This window comes from Euprymna scolopes, chromosome 5 (assembly GCF_053919585.1).
Source record: "Euprymna scolopes isolate OS-2025 chromosome 5, ASM5391958v1, whole genome shotgun sequence".
NCBI classification, from domain to species: Eukaryota; Metazoa; Mollusca; class Cephalopoda; order Sepiida; family Sepiolidae; genus Euprymna; species Euprymna scolopes.
In genome coordinates, this window is record NC_136486.1 from 68,359,163 (window position 1) to 68,384,213 (window position 25,051).

General features: G+C 38.4%; 1 protein-coding gene across 2 annotated transcripts in view; it reads left to right on the forward strand.

The window, feature by feature from the left end:
* LOC145276833 (RYamide receptor-like) overlaps window positions 1–25,051 on the forward strand; it is an 862,370-nt gene that overhangs the window by 617,641 nt on the left and 219,678 nt on the right. For both annotated transcript variants that reach the window (XM_080128194.1, XM_080128195.1), the window contains one exon: window positions 23,197–23,295. The gene's annotated coding sequence lies outside the window, so the exon portion shown is untranslated. The remainder of the gene's footprint in view (window positions 1–23,196; window positions 23,296–25,051) is intronic.

Consider the following 25,051-nt stretch of genomic DNA (forward strand, 5'->3'; position numbering starts at 1 on the left):
GTTCTGTCCGTCGAAAGTTTTAGCGGACACACACATACATACATACAAACAAACATACATACACATATACACACATTTTCGCTTTTATATTTATAGTCTAGCGCCCGGGTGTTTTTCGGTGTGTGTGGTCGGGCGGGGGTGGGGGTTTTAATTAAAACCTAAGAAAACGACCGTTAAAAAACCCTGCTTAGCGGGTGGGGATTACCCGGCGTTTCCCGAGTGTTTGGAGGGGGTGGGGGTTTAATGAAAACCTAAAAATAAGCGAAGTAAAAAAATCAGAAAGCGTGGGTACCGTGGGGGGGTAATCAAAACATCGAATGTTAAAAAAAAACACGTGAAAAATGGCTTAGATAAGCTTGTTTCGATATTAACATTTAAAAAAAATCGGTGGGTACCCGCTTGTTTTTGGGTGTGGTCGGGGTGTTAATGAAAACCTAAGAATAAGCGAAGTGAAAAAAAAAACAGAAAAACGCTCGTTACGTGAAAAATGGCTTAAATTACACTGGTTCAATATTTAAATTTAAAAAATCGAAAAAAAAAAGGCATTTCACACCACGATTCGAACCCAAAACGCGTAGATAATGAACCAACGCGCTAAACAACTGATCTAACACGACGTACATGAAATTTAGTCAGTTCTTCAACTATTTAGACTAAATCAGGTCATGACGTCATATGACGCATGCGTAGAACCGGTCGTCGTCACGAGAGGATGGTTTTGGTTGACCCCTCCCGTAGAAAATTGTCGATTTCGGGGTGACAAAATTAACGTTTTTGGCCAATTTTTCGATATTTTTCGGGTGAGATTTTTTATGTTTTGTTCTGTCTGCCGAAAGTTTTTAGCAGACACAGAAACACACATACATACATACAATCAGACATGCATATATAACATACAAACACACATTTTCCCTCATATATATATATATATATATATCTTTCTCTCTCTCTCTCTCTCTCTCTCTCTCTCTCTATATATATATATATATATATATATATATATATATATATATATATATATATATATATATATATACAGCCTTACAGATTTGAAAAAAATCACTCGACCGCCGGTCGAGTGTGAGGGAAAATTGACTCGATCCAAAATATTTTTACTCGTCCGACTTTATATCTTTATTTCGGTAAATAATAGTAAATATTTTTACAACAATTCAAGATATTACCGTGTGTATAATCTAACAAGGAATATTTGGCTAATTCTTGTATATCCACTATGTTATTAATATAAACATTTCAGTAAATATTCAACAAAAACCTTAAAATATAACACAAGTTTCTTTATATAGCACCAATCATATAATTGTTCTATAGAAATGAGAAACATTTCTTCGGATGCTGATACGTAGTATCCAAAGGACAATTGAAATATAAATAATTCAAGACTGGGTTTATTGGTACCGTTAGAAAACGAATATATCTAACATTATCCACAAAGAATACATAATGTAAAATCACACAATTGAAATAAATATATTTTAAAATGCAAAAAAAAATAGAGACTGATTTTTTCATTAAAACATTTCAATATGAAGTCTCTAATTGAAAAATATTCTTAAACACACAATCATCCAAACAGCTCAAAATAATCATAAATAGTTACTTACATAATGACTGAACAAAACTCGAAGCGATGTCATCATAAAAATGGACATTAAGCACCGTATAGCATTGAACATTTCAGCAAAATTTATATAGATTAACCTAGTAATTATATAGCTTTGTTAATGAAACAATAAAGTTTTTTTAATAAATTTATTCAATATTTTTATTTTTACAGGGAAAGTCGAAATATTATATCATGCATAACAGATGACCAATAATCAGCCGTCTTGAGTGTTTGCATTCTAATAATTCATGCCCAGATTTGTTTCTATCCTGATATATTTCTATCGTCGCTGGAATAAATAATATTTATTTACGAAGAAACCAAATTGAAGCGAAAACTGATTACTTACTTGTTGTATAATTTAATTTTCGGTGCGTGCTTCACGGAATGATGCGTGTTTTTCCTATTTAAAATAGTCGTATATACTTTTGTAAGCATGAAGTGTATATAGTTGTAGCGTCGAAGAATTGCTAAATGAAAGCGACATTTTGACTACACACTGCATGTGTTAATTGTACCTTTTGCTGACCTTTAGCGTAACCACTCTTTTTTCAATACGATATTCCAACGGTCTCACAGCTAAACATGAAATAATTCACAAACATGATGAAACATAGACCATTCTAAGTCATCGCATATTTGATGGTCGGAAAATAAATGAGTTTTTTCCCGTTTCTTTATTCAAAGAAATTTTATCGACTGCCATGCTAGTAATTTATGCCTTTTAGTCGCCCCGAGAATTGTTCAATCCACTGTGGCGACCGGTCGTGTAAAGTCTCAAAGGGTGTATATATATATATATATATATATATATATATATATATATATATATATATATATATATATATATACATAGGTGACACCACATATCAAGGCCGATAGGCCACTCAATGATAAGGGTTAAATAGTGTAGAGTAGTCAAAAGGACAATATAGTAATCGATAGCAATGGAGGTTCGGTAAATTTTTAATCGACTGTGGCGACCGGTCGTGTAAAGTCTCAAAGGATATATATATATATATATATATATATATATATATATATATAGATATATATAGATATAGATATAGATATAGATATATATATAAACTGATATATATATATATATATATATATATATATATATATCAGTTTCGTGGTTTAATTTTAATTCTGAAAAAAAAACAACATATAGAGACATATATTCGATTTAACAATTTATTGCTTGACAAAAGAAATATATAGAAGGACTTATTTTAATTTCCTTAATCCATGGATTTTCAACAAACGCCAAATCATCAGAGGAAATGAAATGCAGTTAGCAAAATGTTCAGCTGCGAATGGACGCTATTTTGCTTTCTAGCACAATTATTGAAAATAGTGTTTGAGTAGTTGTGGATGATTATATGGAGAAAGTTATACGAAAAGAGAAGTTGATACAACCTGGTAGTTAATTATTGGAAGGAGTCCAATATCATTCGGGGTTATAAATCATGGTGGGCAGAAAATAGGCGCATGGGAGAAAGTGATATTCCCATACAGAGAAAGCGTACTGCCCCTTCTTGATATTTCGAAAAGTATACCGGGCAGTCTTATTCGTTGTTGCGTTGAGTGGCTGGTAATGTCTTTGGTCCAGATGCTTTCTCGCTGCTATCAAATATATCCGAAATTGGTTGGATATACCATTCCATTGTAATTATCGCCATAATTAATAGAATTTGAGCATGGAATAAAGTGTGCAATGGACTTCGGAATCAATAGTATAGTTATCAAAATATCAAAGATGGCAAAATAACCAGGTGATGATATTCGGAAGAGCACGCTGGAACGGCTTGCGTGAGGTATGAGTCTAATAGAAAAATAGTTCGTCATCTTGTTTATATTGGTTGAAGGCGGCTTTTTAGATTAGGGAAAGAGGAAGTGTGGTGAAGTAGAGACGGTAAATAGAGAGGGGGGTAAAGTTGGGCGATCATACAGGTACTTAATGGAGTATTTTTTTACGGGGGTGGGGGTAATTGCGTTTTAGTATTCGTTAAAGGGATGCACTTGATTTTATGTTCAAGTGGGAAATAGATATTCTTGTGATTTTCAATGTGGGGTGTGCGTGATTGAAGCTGGGTGTGCTGTTTTTTTTCTGTGGGGATGGGTGAAGTGATTATGTGTTGATAGAGACGCGGCATGGTGTGAAACTCTAGAATGGTTGGGGGGTTACTTAAATAAGTGAGTTTAAGGTTGGCTTATTTTAATTTTGAGTGTATTTTAAAAGTGACTTGGTTAGTTGAGATAAGTCAGTTAAATACGTTTGTTGTCGTAGTTTGGTCTATTTTAAATGTTTGTTTAAATTGTATTTAAAATACATATATATATATGTTTGGGAGTGATCTATGTATGATTTTGGTTTTGTTGTTCGTTGAGTTGGAATTGATGTTTGAGTGAGTTCTTTATATACCGTGGTTAATTATATTATTTTTTAAAAAACTATTTTTTTATACAGGGGAGAGTTGATTTAAATATGGGCTGGGTACGTAGTCGTCCATGCGTGGTTACTTTTGACTATTTGTATATGCATTACTTGTATATCCACCTATCAAACCTAAACATAAATGCAAATATAAGCACATATATACCCACAGATATTCAAACATACGTACATATACATATACAGCCATACACACACAGATATCATACACATACGTACAAACACTGATACATACCATGATCGCCGTCACATTTAGTTCTCCCAATCTTGTCGCCCATTACATCTCAGATGGCTCTGCACTCCTGCCGCAGATTTGCACATCTTGAGGCATATGTGATATACAAATTTAGCAATTTCCATCAGGTTGATTTCCTCTGGAGGTTGAGGGTATTCCTATGAACAATCACATCATCTCGGTCCAGCAGTAGACTTGCAAACTTTGCTGCATGTAAACAAATCGTTTAGTTCGGACTAATAGGTGCAAAGTTGACCTGAAAACGAGGTTTGTGCAACTTAAGGTGGTTGACGTAGCCAGCTTTTGACAAAAGCACTCGTTCACAAGTGTCGCAATTCCAACTCTGTGCATCATGGTTAAGACCGTCAACTAAACCTTTGTGAAGCTCTCGCTTCAGAGTGCCGTGGGCCTGCTTTCTTTTCTCTAGAGCATCACAACATTCACGTACAAGCTTTCGCCACTACGCCCTTTGTAAAGTAAGTTCTTCTCATGTGTCGATGTCGATTTGTAAGACTTTCAAATTATTTTTGTAGATTCCCCGAACCTCTTCCTATGCTTGTGTTAAGGGCACTTGCCATTTTCCAGCTCCCCACAAAATTGTTTTTGGAAGCCTACAATCTTTAATTCGAACTAAGTGGGCCACCCAACGCATGTGAGATCTGATTACAAGAGTGTCAACACTAGAGCAACAAGCTCTCACAAGGACTTCAATATCGGGTACTTGTGCTTGCCACTTGATGTTTAAGATACGATTCAAGCATTTTTGGTGAAATCGTTCAGGCAATTTAATGTATCCTTGATGCAATGTGCATGTCTCCGATGAATACAACAGTGTGGTTAGCACAAAGGTCTTGTAAATGCAGATCTTTGCCTTGTCTATAATGCAACGATCAGACCATACTCTCTTCTCCAACTTTCCAAAAGCTACATATGCCTTTTTAATTCGCCTGTGGATCCCATTATCGAGACAGCCATCCCTCGACACCACTGAATCAACTAGCCCAGTCTAGCACCACATACCATGATGTTCGGGTCAACGTATGGCTGGCACGGTGCAGGAATGAACATCACCTTTACTTTAGACAGACTGATCCTCAGACCAAAGGCGGGGCAAGAGTCAGCAAAGCTATCCATTATATGCTGCATATCAGTCTCAGTGCGCGACAAAAAACAGCATCGTCTGCATACAGTAATTCCCTGACCAAGACATGAAGAAGCTTGGTTCTAGCATTAAATCTTCTAAGATTAAAAATACGACCCGAGGTTCGAAATTTTAACATGACACCTCTATCGCAATCTCGAAACGCATGAGCTAGTAGAACAGAAAATATATAGAGAGAAAAGAGTAGGGGCAGGAATATCACCTTGTTTGACACCATTGTCAACTGGGATTTTATCAGACAATTTTCCGTTAAACGAGGCTCGACTTTTCATGTCGCTGTGCAGTTCTTGGAATATTCTAACAAAGGTTGGAGGACAACCTACTTTCTCTAAGATCAATCAGAGAACATCCCTGTTAACGGTGCCAAATGTTTTGAGTAGATCCACAAACACTTGATACAGTGGTATCTGTTGTTCATTTCTCCTGGACTTGGAGCTCAAGGATTGGCGTGGGTGTGTTAAAAGCACACAAATGCATTAGCGTCATATATAGCATCTCCCAATCTAATCATAACCAATACTAATGCACGTCGTTAGTTCTGCCGTTCAACCACAGAATTCGCGCATAAGCCTGACGAATCCTATAGTTAGATGAAACGCAGAATATTCATTGTAGCTTAATCGCCATATATATTTTATAAATTACTATATATATATATATATATATATATATATATATATGCACACACATGCATATATATATACACACAAATATATTAAATTTGGATTAAAGTATAACGAATACGTATCCTACTATTATTAGGTATATTTTTACAACTCTTATAAGTAGTAATGGCTTCCTTACTCCTCCACTTTGACATCAGTATTTATACTTAACCTGTTGCATCAAGTTAAACGCACTCATAGTCATTGCCACCTATATCCCAGACCCCCCTCTTATAATCATACTCCCTATATTATAACAGAAGAACCTTATAAATATATTGCCGCATATTACCTTTCAGGTTTACAACCTTGCACACTCCCTCCAAATTATAAGCTATTTTATAGCCGGCATGTGCCGTTTAGGTGAGACTAATCAAAATTATCCACTCCATAGAAAATAGACACCCCACAAACCGTTAAAATAAATTACCACGCAGCAACAATACCCCTCCCATTTAATCATAATACATATACCCCTTAATATCAGTACTATGTTAAAGACCATATAAAATATCTTATAACATACTATATATAACAAGCTTCTCCTTATTTATTTAGAATTCAATAAAGCTTCCATCAACATTCTATAATTCCTCTTAACCTTTTTCATCCATACGTACGCTAGACGCCGCATCTTCCCCATGCTGCCTAGCACCTTCTCTACTCTTCTGATGAGAAGTTTAGGTTTTGAAATGCCTGGCATTAAGAGCCCTTGCTGTCCCCCAAATTTTGCCTGTATTCCATTATTCAATAAATGATCCATTCTATATATATATATATATATATATATATATATATATATATATATATATATATATATACCAATATATTGTTGTGTGTCTTCATTTAATACCCTTGTTGTCCTATTATATATATATATATATATATATGCGTATATATATATATGTATATATATGTATATATATCAGGGGTCAACGGCCAACTAGCATCATGTATACTTATGTATATATATATATATATATATATATATTTATATATATATATATATATATATATATATATATATATATTTGCGCCGGTACAAGGAAATTATCAGGTTGGTGTCTGGGGGCGCGGTTATACAACTAAAAGGAGGAAACTCTTACATCAAACCTGAGGGTTGTTGTCTGCTTGTTCTGTGGCAATTGGTTTGCACCGAGTGAGTTAATCAGCAGCTCCAAAAAGTGTGGATGGTCCTACACGAGCATTCACCACTTAAATCAAGTCATTTGTGTGGGTTTCTGACAGTTATCGTAATTTCATTATGAAAACCTCATACTGTCCTGCAAGAAGTCCACTGGCGATGGAGTGAAAGCGACTGGAACAGGTAAAGGATATTACTGGAAGTCCTCAGCCGGATCTCTGCACAGTGGCGGCTGATGGTAGATGGCCGTTCTAGCACAAACCTGTGAGCAATTGTGCTCTTCGTGTCCTCCATCAGGGACAAAGCAGCCCTATTTAGGGATCGCACTGCTTTCCCTATGGCGGGGAGGGGGCGATAAAATGAGCCTAAAAATTGTTTGCTCACCACTTAACTTGACAGCCCGCTGCAGCTGTCTGGTTATCCAGTTACGCAGTCAGAACAATAGAATACGACAAAAAAACTCAAAAAAAAAATCTCTCAATAGGGTGTTGGAATGTCCGTACCCTCCAGGATAATAATGCTGCACCCGTTTCTCTTGAGTTACAGACGTATGATGCTGACATTGCGGTCTGATGTGAAACTCTCTTGCCTGGCAATTCTCAACTTCGAGAGAAAAATGGTGGATATGACTTCTTTTGGTCAGGAAAGTCAGAAAATGAACCCCGCCAATCAGGCGATGGTTTTGCCATTAAGTCTAAGATGGCAAAGTCCTTATCGTCTTTTCCCAAAGGCATATCTGATCGTGTGGCAACTCTTTCCCTGGAGTTAGAAGGAAACATCAGGGAGATGCTAGTTAGTTGTTACGCCCCAACGTAGCTAGTTCAGATCAAGAGAAGGATGACTTCTACGATACCCTCGGTGGTGTCCTCTCCAGAGTTCGACACCATGATAAACTCGTTCTTGCTGGTGATTTCAGTGCTCGTGTTGGTAGTGACCATCTGTTGTGGACCGGTGTACTTGGTAAGCATGGCATAGGCAAGGTAAATGCAAATGGTTTACGACTTCTTACAATCTGTAGGGAGTTTGACATCTGTATTACAAATACCATATTCCAACAACCTGTACATCGGAGGACGACATGGATGCATCCTCGTTCAAATGACTAGCATCTTATTGACTTCGGCATAACAAAGCGGAAGCACATGAGTGACTTCAAAATCACTCGCTCTTTCCACACTTCTTGCTATCTTTCGGATCACGCCCTTCTCAGAAGTAAAATGTCGTTGCATGTGCGAAGGCACAGAGTTAAAAGATCAACAGTCCCCAAACGCATTGACGTTCGGCCTCTTAAATACAGGGAAAAGAGAACTGAGCTCTCCAATAAGCTTGATAAAAACCTTGATGGTGTTGATGTAACTGATGATGTTGAATCTTCTTGGAAAGCATTGCGAGAAGCAACTCAAGCTGTAGCAGTAGAAGCCCTTGCAATACCGAAAAGAAAACACCAGGATTGGTTTGACGAAAGTGACGATGAAGTTGAAGCACTGATTAACCAAGTGCACTCATCTCACAAATCTTGGATTGAAAACAAAAACTCAACAGTGAAGCACACAGCCTACAAAAAGTGTAAAGGTGAGGTACAGCGAGCTCTCCGAGCTATGAAAGAACAATGGTGGTACAATAAGGCAATTGCACTGCAGGGAGCAGCTGACAGCAAGAACATGAAAGCCTTCTATGATGGTCTGAAAGAGGTATTTGGTCCTCAGAAAAGTGGTGCTTTCCCATTAAGCACAGCCGATGGAGAGGCATTGCTTACTGATAAATCAGATATTCTCAATCGTTGGAAGGAGCACTTTGAAACTGTCTTAAACACCTCATCTGTCATTGACAGCGATGTTGTGTATTCTATTCCTCAGAATCCAGATATTCCAGAATTGGTATTGGAACCTGCTTATCAGGAAGTATGGGAATCCATCAAACAAATTGCTTCTGGCAAGTCCCCATCACCAAAGGACCCAATTATTGCCTGAAGTGTACAAGGATGGTGGACATGTGCTGGTAAAAAAGCTCCATGCTCTCTTTGTAAAGATATGGAAATAAGGCCGAGTTCCACAGGACTACAAAGATGCCTGCATCAAACATCTCTACAAAAATAAGGGAGTCAAGAATGTCTGTGACAACCATCGGGGGATATCTCTGCTTTTAATTGCAGGAAAGATTATGGCTAGGCTCATTCTAAACCGAATCATAAACCGTCTCGTTGATAAGGTGAATCCAGAGCCCCAGTGTGGGTTTCGGTCGGGTCGCGGCACCATTGGCATGATATTTTCCTTACGTCAGGTAACAGAAAAGGTCTGTGAGAAAAATCAGGAATTGTATATGGTGTTTGTTGACCTGACGAAGGCCTTAGACACTGTGAATCGCGATGCTCTTTGGCAAGTTTTAAGAAGGCTTGGTATTCCAGAAAACATGCTGAACGTGATCATTTCCTTTCACGAGGGGATGAAGGACAGTGTTTTCTCAGATGGTATGATGTCTGATCCACTTGATGTTACGAATGGGACCAAACATGGGTGTGTAATGGCGCCAGCCCTCTTTGCGCTCTTCTTTTCACTAATGCTGAAACATGCATTTGATGATTTGGACACTGGTGTCAAGTTTCAATTTCGGTCATCCGGTGGCTTATTTAACCATCAACGGTGTAAGGCCAAGACTCTTCTTCGCACCGAAATTATTCGCGACTTGCTCTTCGCTGACGATGCCGCACTGGTAGCCACGTCCTTTGAGGAAGCCCAGGTTCTTCTTGATCGATTTTCAGCCGCGTACAAGGCCTTTGGCCTGACAATTAGCATAAGGAAGACTGAGGTAGTGCATCAGCCACAACCTACCCCAAAACAAGTTGAAGGCGTAAAGCAAAATCCACCAGAGTATAGATTTCCTGCGCGCAAGCTGAAAGTCAACGGTCATGATATCAATTATGTCAAGTCCTTCCCTTACCTTGGTAGCAAGGTGAACCAGGGCGGTTCTCTTGATGATGAAATTGTCAACAGGATTGCGAAGACCACTTCTACCTTTCGAGATCTTCGCCATCGCTTGTGGAACGAAAGGGGTATTCGACTAGACACAAAAATCCTTGTCTACCGTGCTGTTGTTCTTTCCATTCTTCTTTATGGATCTGAGTCATGGACCTCATACAGACATCACATTAATCAGCTGGACGTTTTCCACAAAAGCTGTCTAAGCTCCATATTTGGTCTTAGCCTCCGCGACAAGTTATCAAATGCCGAATTATTCACAAAATGCAAAATAGCTGGCATTGAATTATTCCTTATTCAATCGCAATTGCGGTTTACTGGTCATGTATTGAGGATGCCCGATGACAGAATTCCAAAAATTTCGATGTACAGCCAATTTGAGGGTGGTAAAAGAATTGTCGGACGTCCTTGGCTTAGGTACAAGAACAAGTTGAAGAGTAACTTGTCTGCAGTGAACATACCATATAGGAGTCTTGAAGATGAGGGGAATGACCTAAAAGGATGGAGATCAAGGTGTTTTGAAGATCTCCAGAGGTTTCAATCTGAAAGCTTAAGGCAACTGAAAGAAAACAGAGTAAGAGCAAAACGACTAGCAGCCGCACCAATATCTGCAGCGTTAAATCCACATTCATGTTCTATTTGTGGCCTTGTCTGCAAGTCCCTTGCTGGACTAAAAAGTCATCAGATGCAAAAGCATAAATGAGTTTTGGAAATATGGGGTGTCCGAACCTCATACGTCGAAATCGACGGGAGAGTCCATCATATATATATATATATATATATATATATTTATATATATATATATATATATATATATATATATATATATATATATATATATATATACTAGCAATTGCGCACGGCTTTGATCGGCCCATATGTCTTTTTCATAAGGTTGTGTGCATATGTATATATTATAAAGTGTGAATATGTAAAGTAATGCCTTTCTGTATAATAGACTTCCTTAACTACCATATAGACAAAACAGACAGACATTTTCAATTTTATAAATATATATATATAGATCGATAGATAGATTGGATGCAATATATAGTAGTGATTTACAAAAGTATTAAAATATGACTCATGCGCCACCACCGAGAATCGAACCAATATATTCAGCCCATGGTTTATTTGCCTCTGCCGCCAATGACTTGGCTATGAAAACATGGTTACTGCCAGGCTAAAAATTGAAACATAAACCAATAGCTACTAAGTTGTGCATCTGTAATCTGGTATTCGACCATCACCTAGCAATTTTCATTTCTTTTTAAATTTTCACACTTTTGCACCGATTTTTCACAAGTATAAAGTTTTGTATGGATTTAAATACCTTATACGTGAAGGTTCATATCTGTAGGCCAAACACCCTAGGCGGAGTTTGGTAGGCAAAATGTGTTAAACAAAAATGTATACGTATACATAAATATATATGGAAAAAAGTTTCTGTTCACTATAAACTTTTTACGCAAATATTATGCAAGTATAAATTATTCAGAATATCTGCATGAATATAATTACACGAAATAATTAACTAAAGATGATTATACAATTAAAAAGCAGAAGCAGCTAATAGAGAATTAATTTAAATAAATGTGTAAAAGAATATATAAATTAGCTAGATCTTTTGCTAGTGAATGCAATTCCACAACCCATATATAAGAAATTGTATTTTCTTTTTAAATAAATTGAACAAAGGAGTTTTAAAATGAATATCAATGCACACGAAAGAAAAACGAATTCATAGGAGTATATATATATATATATATATATATATATATATATATATATATATATATATATATATATATATAAGGCTGAACGTGTGTGTGTGTCTGCTCACGAATAGGCTCCTAGATGGTTGACTTTTATAGAAAACTGATCATATATAATGATAGAAAATATATCGAGATATAGGAATGGTTATGTTTATCTTGCATAATGATGATTCATTAAAACGTGGGGTCTGCGTATGCGCCTGGTCTAAAAAGTATGGAAATAAACAATTTAAAAATTAAAAAGAAAAATGTTTACAAGTGTTTTTGATATAGATGTACATAATAATATTTTGATAAGTATGTTTTATCTTAAATAGGGATGATATGGTTTCTGCGTTTGCGCCTGGCCTCTATAGAATGGAAATAGGCACACACTTTAATAAAGACTTTTTTATATATATCTGCTTAAGTATACTTCGATAATTATGTTTCAGTTTGAAGAAATATGGTATAATACAATTATGGTGGTGTTCGTTCGCGCTTGACCTCCATAGCATGTAAATATGTCACAAAGTGCAACAAGGTTTTCTAATATAGATCAACAGGATATTATGATAAGAGTTTCAGTGTGAACAGGTATGGTATAATAAATTATGGGGCTTATCTATTTATTTTTATTTCACCATATTTTGCTTTGGTTTTGCTACCCCAAATTCGAAGCTATCTCCTTACAACGCTTCCGTTTCATATCCTATCATCCTTTAATAAATCAGAGGCCATTTTCTCTAGGCTGTTCTTGAACCCGGTCAACGGCGGGTGCTTTTGCTAGTATACATATATATATATATATATATATATATATATATATATATATATATATATATATATATACTATCCCATTCAGGTAAATAAGAAATTTTCTCTTAGATCATTTCTCTTAGTTGTAATACTTCGGATTGTCAGATGTGTCGTCCGACGCCCATATACGTTGACTCAACATTTAAGCGCGTTCAAGGCTAAGCCTATTTCAATGCAATGAGATTATTTTGTGTCAATCAGATAATGGAAATGTGAAGATCCCTCTTAGAAAAACCAAAGAAATAAAATTTAAATTTCTGTAATACTTTAAAACCACGATTTGTTTTCATTTATTTTTCCTCTGTTGTCTTTTTTTCGGTTCGTAAAGTGTTTCTTTTTATCTTAAACATTTTGGCAGGTATTTATTTTGTGATTCTCTTAAGTTTAAAGCCACTTTATTTGATTTTTTGCATACACTGAAAAGCTTAGATTTTCTGCGAATCATAAAACTACTGTAAAATTAATATTACATGGGAAAATAAGTCCTCACTTTGATCTGATTCGACTTAAGCGATACTGTCGCGTGTGCCCAAGAAAACTACTTAAATTGTGTTGAATTAGAAAGGATTTAATGTAATTTTATCTTCAAATAAATATTTCTGATAAAGAGTGATACAAATCATGGCGTGTCTTGAAGACATTTCTTGTAATTATATTTTTTACGAAATCATTAAATTTTTACTAACAAGTATTATTTATTATTTGATAAATGTTATTTTTCTCACGAATAGAAAGTATTTGTTCGGTTTCGTAAAGACATTCATAATACAACAATAAGGCATAATATATATATATATATATATATATATATATATATATATATATATATATATATACATATATATATATATGGGGTGTATGTGTATATATATACATTTATACATATACATATACATATATATATATATATATATATATATATATATATATATATATATATATATATGAAAAAACAAGGTGACGTATTTGCCGTTGCGTTCATCGCGAAACCGGAAGTTGTGAAGTTTGAAGTTAAGGCTAGTCAATCGAAAGAAGGGATGACTTTCAAAAATATCGGCGGAAAACCGCTCTCCCTATAAAAAGTACCCAATTGCGTTGAAGGAATAGTGTTTTTAGCCAATTCTTCGATATGTGTCGTTAGATAGGCCGAGTTTCAAAACGATACCGATCACGTGCAAATTCGTTACCTCTGTCGAAAGTTGTATCCATAAAAACATACATACATAGATACATACATACATACATGCACACGCATACATACATACATACATACATACATACATACATACATACATACATTTAAACAGCCAGGTGAGTTTTATATTTTAGATGTGTGGTTTTCTCTTTTACGTAAGGAGTTGTATTTTAAATTCATCAAGTTTCCATGTTAGTAAACTTTAACTAGTTTTACCACTTTATCATTCACTAATTAACAGTTATTGTCTCATATTATTTTATTATGCAGGGGGATATGTTCTAATCTTTAGCAATTATATATAAAATTAGACAAGTCTGAACATATTGTGTTTCTTATAGTGAAGTGAAGTTGAATCCATACAACATAGGCTTTCTTATTTGGTTAAGGTGTGTTATGCGTGAAATTATTACCTTGAATGGTGTACACGATATTTCCGATTAATTTTGTGCATTATATTCAGTTCCCGGAAAGACGGATTATTTTTGTAAGTTTGGGAGATTTTTTTCAGTGCCAAAATCTTTTGTAATCACAATTGGGGTCGTTATAAAATATGCTTGCTTTGCAATATTTTTTTTTTAAACCAAGTCTCATATTTTCAGATAGTCTTGGCTTGAACTACTGCTGATGATGTATTAGGGTAACGTGTCATCCTATATGTAGGTGTGCTGCATGCATTTTTGCGTGTTCTTTTTAAAATGTCGCCGAAACGTTTTGCCTCCTGTTTCCGCTTAGGTGGTACTGGGTAGTCGTGATGTGTTTAATTCGGAAAGTTTCATAGAACTGGTTTCTTTTTGTGAATGTCATTTGCGTCTAGTTTTCTTAACTTATCAGTTGACAATTCTATACAGGGCAAATAATTCGTGAATGAAATTAATAACAAACATATAGTCTTTATTTTACATCTGTGTAATTTTGGTCATTTTATGTAGATGTCCACCACAATTAAGTAATGCCAATATACCAGCGGCCATGCGAAATCTAGATGAATGTAAGCCAAGGGTTCGTTAGCTTAAAGTAATGACTAAAAAAATATTTAGTTGGCATTTGCTCTCAAAGCAAAAAATGCTTAAGTGGAGTACGGTCTTAGTGTTTGAATCCGTCGTTGGATAGAGTACCTACCGACACATGAAGTTCTTTATTCTGTTTAATAATGCATAATCCATATATATTTTATTATCCTTTTTAGTATGACTTTAAGTATTAATATTTCTCTCTGTAGTAACTCATTACAAACAGAAAAATATGTCCTGTATTTTCTAGGCAACACTTCTGACTTGCAGTTTTTAGAAGAAATACACAATTGTTTGTTTTGTTTTGTTTGTTTTTTCTTTCGAATGGCACTTCATGTAACAAACAATCCCTTATTTCGTACGAGCTCTCATCGCCAGCGACTATATTAAATTTTTTATCTTACTGAATGAGTTACAAATCCAATGTCATTTTTATCTAATCCCGTTTGGTATTATAAAGCCTAAGTTTATATTTTTATTTTCGTAGCTCGTTTAGTAAAAAATTGAGGTCATGCATGTGAAGAATTAATGCCTGGTAATAATTGCTTAACTTAAAAAAAATGTAACTCTGTCCTATATTTCGTAGCCGACATATTGTCTATAGCTCATACTCCTTTCCAGGTTTAATATTGTACATATTTTGTGGAGTCTGTGTGAAAAGTATTTCATTTATTTGATAAAAGAAATTGCATTTTCCTTTTTTTTTTCTTTTATAACCCAAATTTAGTATTCGTGAGAATAAGTTGTGAACATATTTGGATGTGATTTTCTGTATCACAATGTTGATGTTCGTGAATAGGGTTTTGAAGTATATGTTGCTAAATCAAACATCTTATCGCTAGTTCCCGAGGCTCCACGTTGAGGATAAGAAAAATCCACAATGGCTTTAGGTAAAAATTAATTTTACAAAATAGTGAAAACACAAAATGGTTGATGGTATTTTCCGACAGTTGTATTAGCCAATCTGTAGTCTTGCGTTGTGATGCGATAATTCCCACAGATGTATTCAACCCGTGGTTTGCATGAAAATAATTCCATTCGTAGTAAATGTCTCTATATCACTTCCTTGCACATTGTATTTATTAATAATCCAAAGTAATATTTTATCAAGTAAATAGATTTGAATAATAAAAATAAATATTACAATTCGTCCCCACATATTTTACCTGTATACGTATAAAAATAGAAGGAAGGAAATATATAGAGAGAGCGAGAGGAGGGGACTTATATTCACAGCTTAGAACGACAAAATTGTTGCCTTAAATGAAAATAACATCAAAGATTTATTTTAAAAACTTTATTGACAAAATCAATTCAGGTAACCTGGTTCTTAGTAGAACTGATGTCTACTCAAGTATCCGGCTCCAGCCTTTATCACTGCCACGATACGCGTTCAGACTCTTAGCATGTCTTTTTCCAAAAAGCTCGGCAAATATTCTGGGGATGGTTGAGATCAGACTTGTTTTGGTGTTGTGGTAAGTCATGTGTGTGATATTCTTAACTTATGACCAAACGAAGTAGTCCAGACGATTAAGGTCGGGAAATAAGGAGGGCAAGTAAAAAAAGTTTATAAAGTTGTGAAACTCTTTTTGAAGACAAAAATTGGTCTCTTTAGACTTTTGGGCCGGCGCCACGTCCTGCTGGTAAATCCAGGGTCTGTCACTGGCCACCTGACTGCATTACACAATAAGCACACTCTTCAGTTACACGTTGGTGTTGACTTTCAAGCTGCCTTCCAAAATGTGAGGTGGCATCAAGTGTCCCACACTTTAAACTACACCAAGGAGTTGTGAGACTAACCGTAGCCCTCGGCGCAAGAGGGTCCGTGTGTGCCTGGCGTGTGGGGTGGTGGCTGATCCTGTGGTCGGGGCAGCGGAAGAAAGAGTTTCAAGATGGCGCCTGCCTGCTTTTATTTGAGACGGAATCTCGCAGGATCGCGCGAGATCTCGCGGGGATGCAAATTAGCTAGGCCATCTTGATGAATAAAAATCGGTCCATTGGAGGTGCGAGGCAGTCGGGTTCTGACGTTCGTGGCGATTAGTACAGTGACCGTTGGGTTCCGTTTCTATTCGTGCAGTCAGCTGAGCTTTGTTAGTTACCTTCGCGCCGTGGCTGTCATTGTTTGTTGGTTTGCTGTGTTGCTGTGGTTCTTCAGTGAAACGCTTCGTCGCCCACGACGAGACCCCCCGTCTCCTACACAAGATACTCTTACAAGCTATTTCGGCCCCCCACTCTGAACTTGGTTTTCTTTTCTTCAATGGCGGATAGGTTCGATCTAAAGTTGATACCGGAATTCGACGGATCCGACCCGGTACTCAGCTGGGTTGAGAAGGTCGAGTTACATTGTCAGTTGTCCGGCGTCAAAAATGTCGAGCGCGTGATTCCTCTGCGGCTGACCGGGTGGGCTTTCGCTGTATATCAGCAACTCAGCGCTGAGGAGAAGTGTGACTACTCGAGTATCAAGGCGGCGTTGTACAGGGCGTTCGCCACTGACCCCGCCACTGCATGGGAGCAGTTTGAGACGAGGTCTATACGCTTGGGCGAAACTGTGGACGTGTATCTCGCCGAACTTAAGAAGCTGACGGTGTTGTTCGGCGGTCTTCCCGAGAGGGACCTAGCCTACAAATTCCTGTCAGGACTCCCCGCTGGAGCAAAGCAGCTCCTGCGAGCAACCTCTACCATGTCCTCACTACCGCTGAGTGACCTAGTGGACAGAGTCAGGACAATAATGAAGGATGACTCGACGGTGCAGGAACCGGTAGTCGCCATCGCACAGGCCCCACCAAGTGGCGAAGGACCGTCTCAGGGACCCAGCACGCAAGATGATGTCATCTGCTACAGATGCAACGGGCGGGGCCACATGGCAAGAAATTGTAGAAGGCGGTCGACGGCTGTTCGCTGCTACCGCTGTAACAAGACTGGGCACATGGCCCGAGACTGTGCGGGAAACGGGGACGGGGACAAGGTGCCAGTGCCGACCTCTTCCCCGAACAGAAAATAAACAAGGCGCTCCCTGTCATTCAGGTCCGAGTTAATGACACGTTATGTTCAGCCCTCCTTGATTCCGGTTGCTCCCGCACCATAGTGTGTGCGGACTTCTGTCGGGCGTGGAAAAAGAAGAACGTCAGGATAACTACCATTACTGGAAAATACGAATGTGTTGCGGCGTGGGTGTGGTACACATTCGCACAAGAACTGGGAACTCGGCCAACGTCGAAGCGCTGGTGACACGCGAAAAGCCGCTGAGTTTTGACCTGTTGCTAGGCTACGATGCCATCAAAGCCCTGGGCGGCGTGCGCATAACGCACGCTGGCGTTGTAGAGTTTCAGGATAGGCCCCCGGTGTGCGCAGCACTAAGAGTCGACCAGCCGGACTTCAGTGCGGAATTCGACGACCAACAGAAGGCGTGGACCGCCACTTGGAGGTGGTCAGAAGACAAGGAACCGGCCAAACTACAAAACAAAGTGGCAGAGTACCGTATGCCCGACCAGATAAGGCCTGCATACGAAAACGAGCTCCGTGAATGGATTAAGAACGGTTGGCTTATTCCATACCACTATGACAAACTTGGACCCCCCAAGGGCCTGATACCGCTGATGGCAGTTGCCCAACCTAACAAGTCAAAGGTGAGGCCGGTAATGGACTACCGTGAGTTGAATGCGCACGTTGATGCGTTCACAGCGGACGCCGACGTCTGTGCCAGCAAGCTGCGAGAGTTGCGCCGGCAGGGGTCCAAGGTGTCCCTACTGGACTTGAGAAAAGCATACTTGCAGGTCCGGATCGGCGAGGCGATGTGGCCTTTCCAGACAGTGATGTTTTCCGGGAAGAGGTACTGTCTTACGCGACTCGGATTTGGGCTAAACGTAGCACCCCAGATAATGAAGGCTATCGTCAATGCCGTGTTGTCACAAGAAGAATGGATCAGAAAGGGAACATCGGCGTATATTGACGATATATACGTGAACGAAGATATCGTGTCCTCTTCGTGCGTAAGATCCAAACTTGCCGAGTTTGGTCTAAACTGCAAGGACTCTGAGCGGCTTGAGGATGGTGCCCGCGTATTGGGCTTGAGCGTTCAAGAGGAGCGAGGGATCCTGAAGTGGAGGCGTGGAACCGCAGTTCCCGACGTACCCGACGTTTACACAAGACGTGCCGTGTTCTCTCTGTGCGGGAAACTTGTGGGGCACCTTCCAGTATGCGGATGGGTTCGTGCAGCGACAGGCGTCATAAAAAGGAGGGCAAATGCGGTCACCAAAGGCTGGGACGATGAGATAACCGACGAACTATTGGTTCGAATGTTAAAGGAGACCGTCGCTAGTGTGAAAAAGAATGACCCCGCCACAGGGGACTGGTGCGTGCAGGGAGACGAACTGAGCGTGTGGGTGGACGCAAGTTCTCTAGCGATCGGTGTAGTTTTGGAGAAAGATGGGGCCGTAGTTGAGGATGCCTGCTGGCTGCGACCGGCGAATGATGCTGCCCATATCAACCTGGCAGAACTCGATGCTGTAATAAAGGGCATTAACCTGGCACTTGAATGGGAAGTGAAGAAACTGCGTGTGCACACTGACTCACTTTGCGTGCACCACTGGGTGTCGGACACACTCACGAGCAAGGCCAGGGCACGCACCAAGGCAGCCAGCGAAATGCTGATAAGACGGAGGCTCGAGACTGTGAAACAACCGGTGACGGAGTACAACCTGTCCGTAGAAGTAGTGCTCGTCACCTCGGACTACAACCTCGCCGACAAGCTCACTCGGGTACCACGGAGATGGTATGAGGCTATGAAGAAAGAAGCTAAGCCATTGCCTCTGTGTGCTGCCTCCGTCGAGGAGGACGAAATCAGGAAGATACATCACGACAGTGGGCACCCCGGAGTACAACGGACCTACTACTTTGTGAAGTTGGCTAGACCATCAATACCAAAAAGCGCAGTAAGAGCAGTGATCAGGGAGTGCCAAACGTGCCAGTCCATCGACCCCGCCCCAGCCAGATGGCGGAAAGGACAGCTGGGAGGGGACGCGACTTGGAGTCGGTTGGGTATGGATATAACCCACTACGGCAGCCAACACTTCCTCACGCTGATAGACTGCGGGCCAACGAGGTTCGCGATTTGACGCCAATTAGCGAGGCAGGATTCCACCAGTGTCATCCACGAATTGGAATCCATATTCTACGAAAGGGGGCCGCCTGAGGAGATCCTCACGGATAACGACACGGCGTTCTGCAGCAGGGAATTTAGGCATTTTATGGACAACTGGGGGATCCGCCTTCGACACCGATGCGCGTATGTGCCGAGCGGCAACGGCATAGCGGAGCGATGCCACCGAACCGTGAAGAAGATCGCGGCCAGGAAGAAGTGTACGATCGCGGAGGCGGTTTACAGATACAACACAACGCCTAAGGACACCGTGACTGGCGGCAGTGCGCCCGCTGATGCGATTCATCACTACCACGTGCGCGTCAAGGACGTTGAAGTGTGTCTACCCGACCAACGAGAACCCCATGGGACGTACCAAGTGGGAGACACCGTCTGGGTGAAGCCACCCGGCGGCCGGTGCACCAGCAGCTTTTGGAGGGGGCGGGTCACCGGCGTCATCAGTGAACAGGCCATACTAGTCGATGATACTCCGCGCCACGTAAGGGATGTCCGGCCCGCTCAAAGCGCTGACCAATCGGCAAGCAGTGGAAGTAGGGAGTCATCCGACGATGAGCGATGGATCCAACCCGTGCCCCACGAACCTGGTGACTCAACTGCGAGCAGTGGAAGGAGCGAGTCATCCGACGATGAGCGATGGATCCAACCTGTGCCCCATGGACCTGATGACTCAACTGCGAGCTCTAATGCTGATGCTGATGCTTCCGATGCCACTTCTGAGAGCTCCGATGAGGAAGTCCCGGCAATACCCCTCCGCAGGAGTGTTCGAATCAAACGGCCACGTCCGCCGTGTCACGTATGTGATCTGGAGACCAGGGGGGAGTGTGAGACTAACCGTAGCCCTCGGCGCAAGAGGGTCCGTGTGTGCCTGGCGTGTGGGGTGGTGGCTGATCCTGTGGTCGGGGCAGCGGAAGAAAGAGTTTCAAGATGGCGCCTGCCTGCTTTTATTAGAGACGGAATCTCGCAGGATCGCGCGAGATCTCGCGGGGATGCAAATTAGCTAGGCCATCTTGAGGAATAAAAATCGGTCCATTGGAGGTGCGAGGCAGTCGGGTTCTGACGTTCGTGGCGATTAGTACAGTGACCGTTGGGTTCCGTTTCTATTCGTGCAGTCAGCTGAGCTTTGTTAGTTACCTTCGCGCCGTGGCTGTCATTGTTTGTTGGTTTGCTGTGTTGCTGTGGTTCTTCAGTGAAACGCTTCGTCGCCCACGACGAGACCCCTCGTCTCCTACACAAGATACTCTTACAGTAGTATAACTGTGGGTCGGCTGATTCGTTGAGCTGTGACCGCAAGCGTTGCACGGCTCGGATTTGCATTTTTAGGGTACTGGCAATGGTCTTCTTGTTATAACTTGGATTGGTAGATAGTATAAAGTGTACAGTGGCGAATCTCCGATCTCGCTCGTTGGAGTTTGTGTCACTTTAAAAATAACAGTAGGCTCCTCTCACTCTTGAAATGTGTACACAAGTAGTAAACTAATAGATCGTGTGGAAGAAAAAAACATATTTCATCAAGCGGAAATAGAATTATATCGTTATTTTTGAGGCGATAAAGTTATCGTTTCAACCTGTATTGATATTATCATCTGAATTTGTGTTTTTATGTTTTGATCGAGCCTATTCATATAGGGCAGTGTTTTAAATTTTATAATGTGAATACTTCCAGATTACGAGTTCAGTTCAAAATTAAAAATGTTTTTATAATCTTCTTTAGCTAATAAACTCATCTGTAAATAAGCAATTACAAATAAATAATATTAATTATTATATGAGAGGAAACTCAAAATACTGTTAATTTACCGTGAAACTTAGCATTTTGTGTGGATATATAAAGCAGGAAATTGCTCATTTTGTTAACGTTTAAAGTCATTTTAGTGACTAAAATGTGAAATGCCATTCAAAATATCTGTGTCTGATTTTTTTATTTTTATTTTATCAAAAGTTTATTGGCCGTTAGTTTATTTTTTCCACACTCAATACTTTTTTAGTAGCTTGTTTAATATGACTCAGGTTGCATGTGTATTGGTGATAAGTGTATGGTAATATTTAGCTTACTTCAAATATTTTGAATTCTATAATAATTTTAGAAGCCTACATAACATATAATGATTGGCTCATATTTTTATTATGGCAAAATTCTCCATCGAATTTCATAATCTTTCCCTGAACGTAACTAATCTGCGAATAGCCAGTTTTAAAATGATTTATTTTAGCATTTTCTTCTGTTCCTGATAGGGCGATGATTTCGAGCCAAATAGTTATGGTGTTTTACAATTACATGAAAGTAAATTCACACATTTTACGCGATAATATGCAATTCAACAATTCGTTGCGTTCTGTTGGTTAAAGTTTTCGAACCAATGCCCACTATATTGTTTTCAACACAATTGGTACGATCCATCTTATATATAGGTGGGCAAAGCTTTGTCGTCAGTGAGAGGCGTAAAAAGTATTTAATAGGGTTCTAGACTGCGTTTCATTAAAATTCTATTTTACTTTACCTAAGTTACATTTATGTTAAAAAAATGTTAATACGTTTTTTTTTGTGTTGTTGTCCCAGTTGCGTTTTTTGTAACATTTTCTCTTATTTTTTGTTGTTAAAATCAGTATGTCTACAATGGTGCTATGAGTTTCTGAAGTTTACCATACATTTTTATACTGTTTTTGGAAGCTGAGACGAAAAGGTTAATATATTCTGAAAGGTTTCAAATAAATTTCTGCCTTTCGATGGAGGGTATTTTTCTAAATTAGCAATGCTTGCTGACGTCTGACAAGAAAAATTACATTTTTCCCACTTATAGTTCATTTTATTATCTGTGAAAAAAAGTGAAAATCAAGTTTGTTTTTCAGAACAGTTAATCTTTTTTTTTTAGAGAAACCGATAAGTCACGTTGTAGTACAATAAAAAAGGAATTTACGGGCGTTTTATTTATAGATCCCTTCCCGTAAAACGATCTCAAGTTTATTTTCAATTCTTTTTTCTCTTTTCAGAGATTTTTATACGAGCAATCCTTCATAATTTTAAAGAGTTCAGTGCACATATCTACGTTGCTTGCTGGTCCTTAAGACGTTTCGTCATCCGATTGTACGGTAAGTACCGACTAGCCAAATTCTTTGTTAGTATTGTTGAAATATTATATTACTCTTTCCAATATTCTGTCGCAAATGTATATTTGATAGGTCTTTTTATACGATGTCCTTACTTAAAGTATTTCGTCGCCAGTATTCGTGACCATTAGAAAAAGGTTATAAAGAAAGATTCGAACAATGAACGTAATTAAAAAAAAGAATATGGTGTACCAAAAAATGTTTACAAAGTAAAGGTTATCAGCATCTTGTACTGTGTAAATTTACATTATGTTGCTTTACGTGATGTCCCGAAAATTTGAGAATTCCGCTGCGGGATTGATAAGCAGAGGGATGATGTATATTGTCTCATAAATGATGTTTTAATTGTACTGTTATTAGGTGTTTGTAATACAGTGATTCTTTATTAGATTTATCTTATCTCTGACTTAGTCCACTGTAAATTACTAGAAAATCTATATCCGTCGAAAGAGAGAGAGAGAGAGAGCAAGAGGATAACATTGGTTTAGCCTCCTCCACAGAATAAATAGAATCCGTGAATATGCTATGAGAGAACTTGAACACGATATTCGAAAACAAAAGTTCTCTTAAGAAACAGCAATTTTTCATGAATCCTGTCTAGTCAGAAATGGCATTGATCAACAAGCCATGATTGTGTATTATTTATCACTTTGACGGTGCAGAATGTAGAATAATAAGATATTTAACAAACCAAATAATCAAAATGAATTTTTTTCTAATCATATTAAATACTCTAATATTATTACTTTAAAATATTTGATTATTGAAATCTGTAAATTGCATGAAAATGCAGCTGTTGATTCATTCTCACTTTGGAAACATGGGATACTATGAGGTAAGAGAATGGTCATAATAATTGAAAATCATTCTCAAATGAAATGATTGTGTTTATTTGTGATGAAATTGTTAAGAAATTGAATAGATTTAATTATAAAATATATGCTTGATGAACACAGTTTATATACATTTATAATCATTTATTTAATAATAAAAGCATTCTCGAAATTGACTTCATTCAACATTAATTTACTAAACAGCTTTATATGTCGAAAATAAAATCACGAAAACTTAAGTTAATTGCTGACAAGCATATGCAAGAATATTGCATATGAAATGTGCAAACAAACGATGATGAAAAAATAAATTAATCACCATAAAACTGCGAATGATGCAAATGATAGTGGGAAGAAAATACACGGAGATAATAAAAACAGAAATACAGAAATTTGCAAGAGAGAACACTTATTTTTTAATAAATTTCTCGATCAGATCTCTACTTAAATAAATGATGCGTTCAACCATCCATCTGGGCTGGTAGAATAGTTCATATTTTTTTACTAAGATAAATTCAGATTTTGGATTGGATAGTAGATATTCTTATAGGCGAATTAGTTGAAAATTTCATATAAACTACCTGGCAGTAATTAAGTCGAATCTGAAATTTTTGTTACACGTGTTACAAGAAAGGCCCCCTTTTCTTGTAAGTAGGAAAAACACTAAATAACTTAAAATGAGATTAGATAGACCGAGATTCGAACCTCGTAAACAATGTTCAGTAATAGGGTCAGAAATGGAATTTTCCCATTGTTCAGTTTTCACTTGTTTAGAGTTGTTATTGTAAAAAGGAATTTAGATCGTTCAATTCTTTTTTATGAAAACTGAATTAAATTAAGGTCGACTAGAAACCGAACAATAGAAAATGAAAAACATATTGAAAAATAAGTTAGGTAAAAAAAAT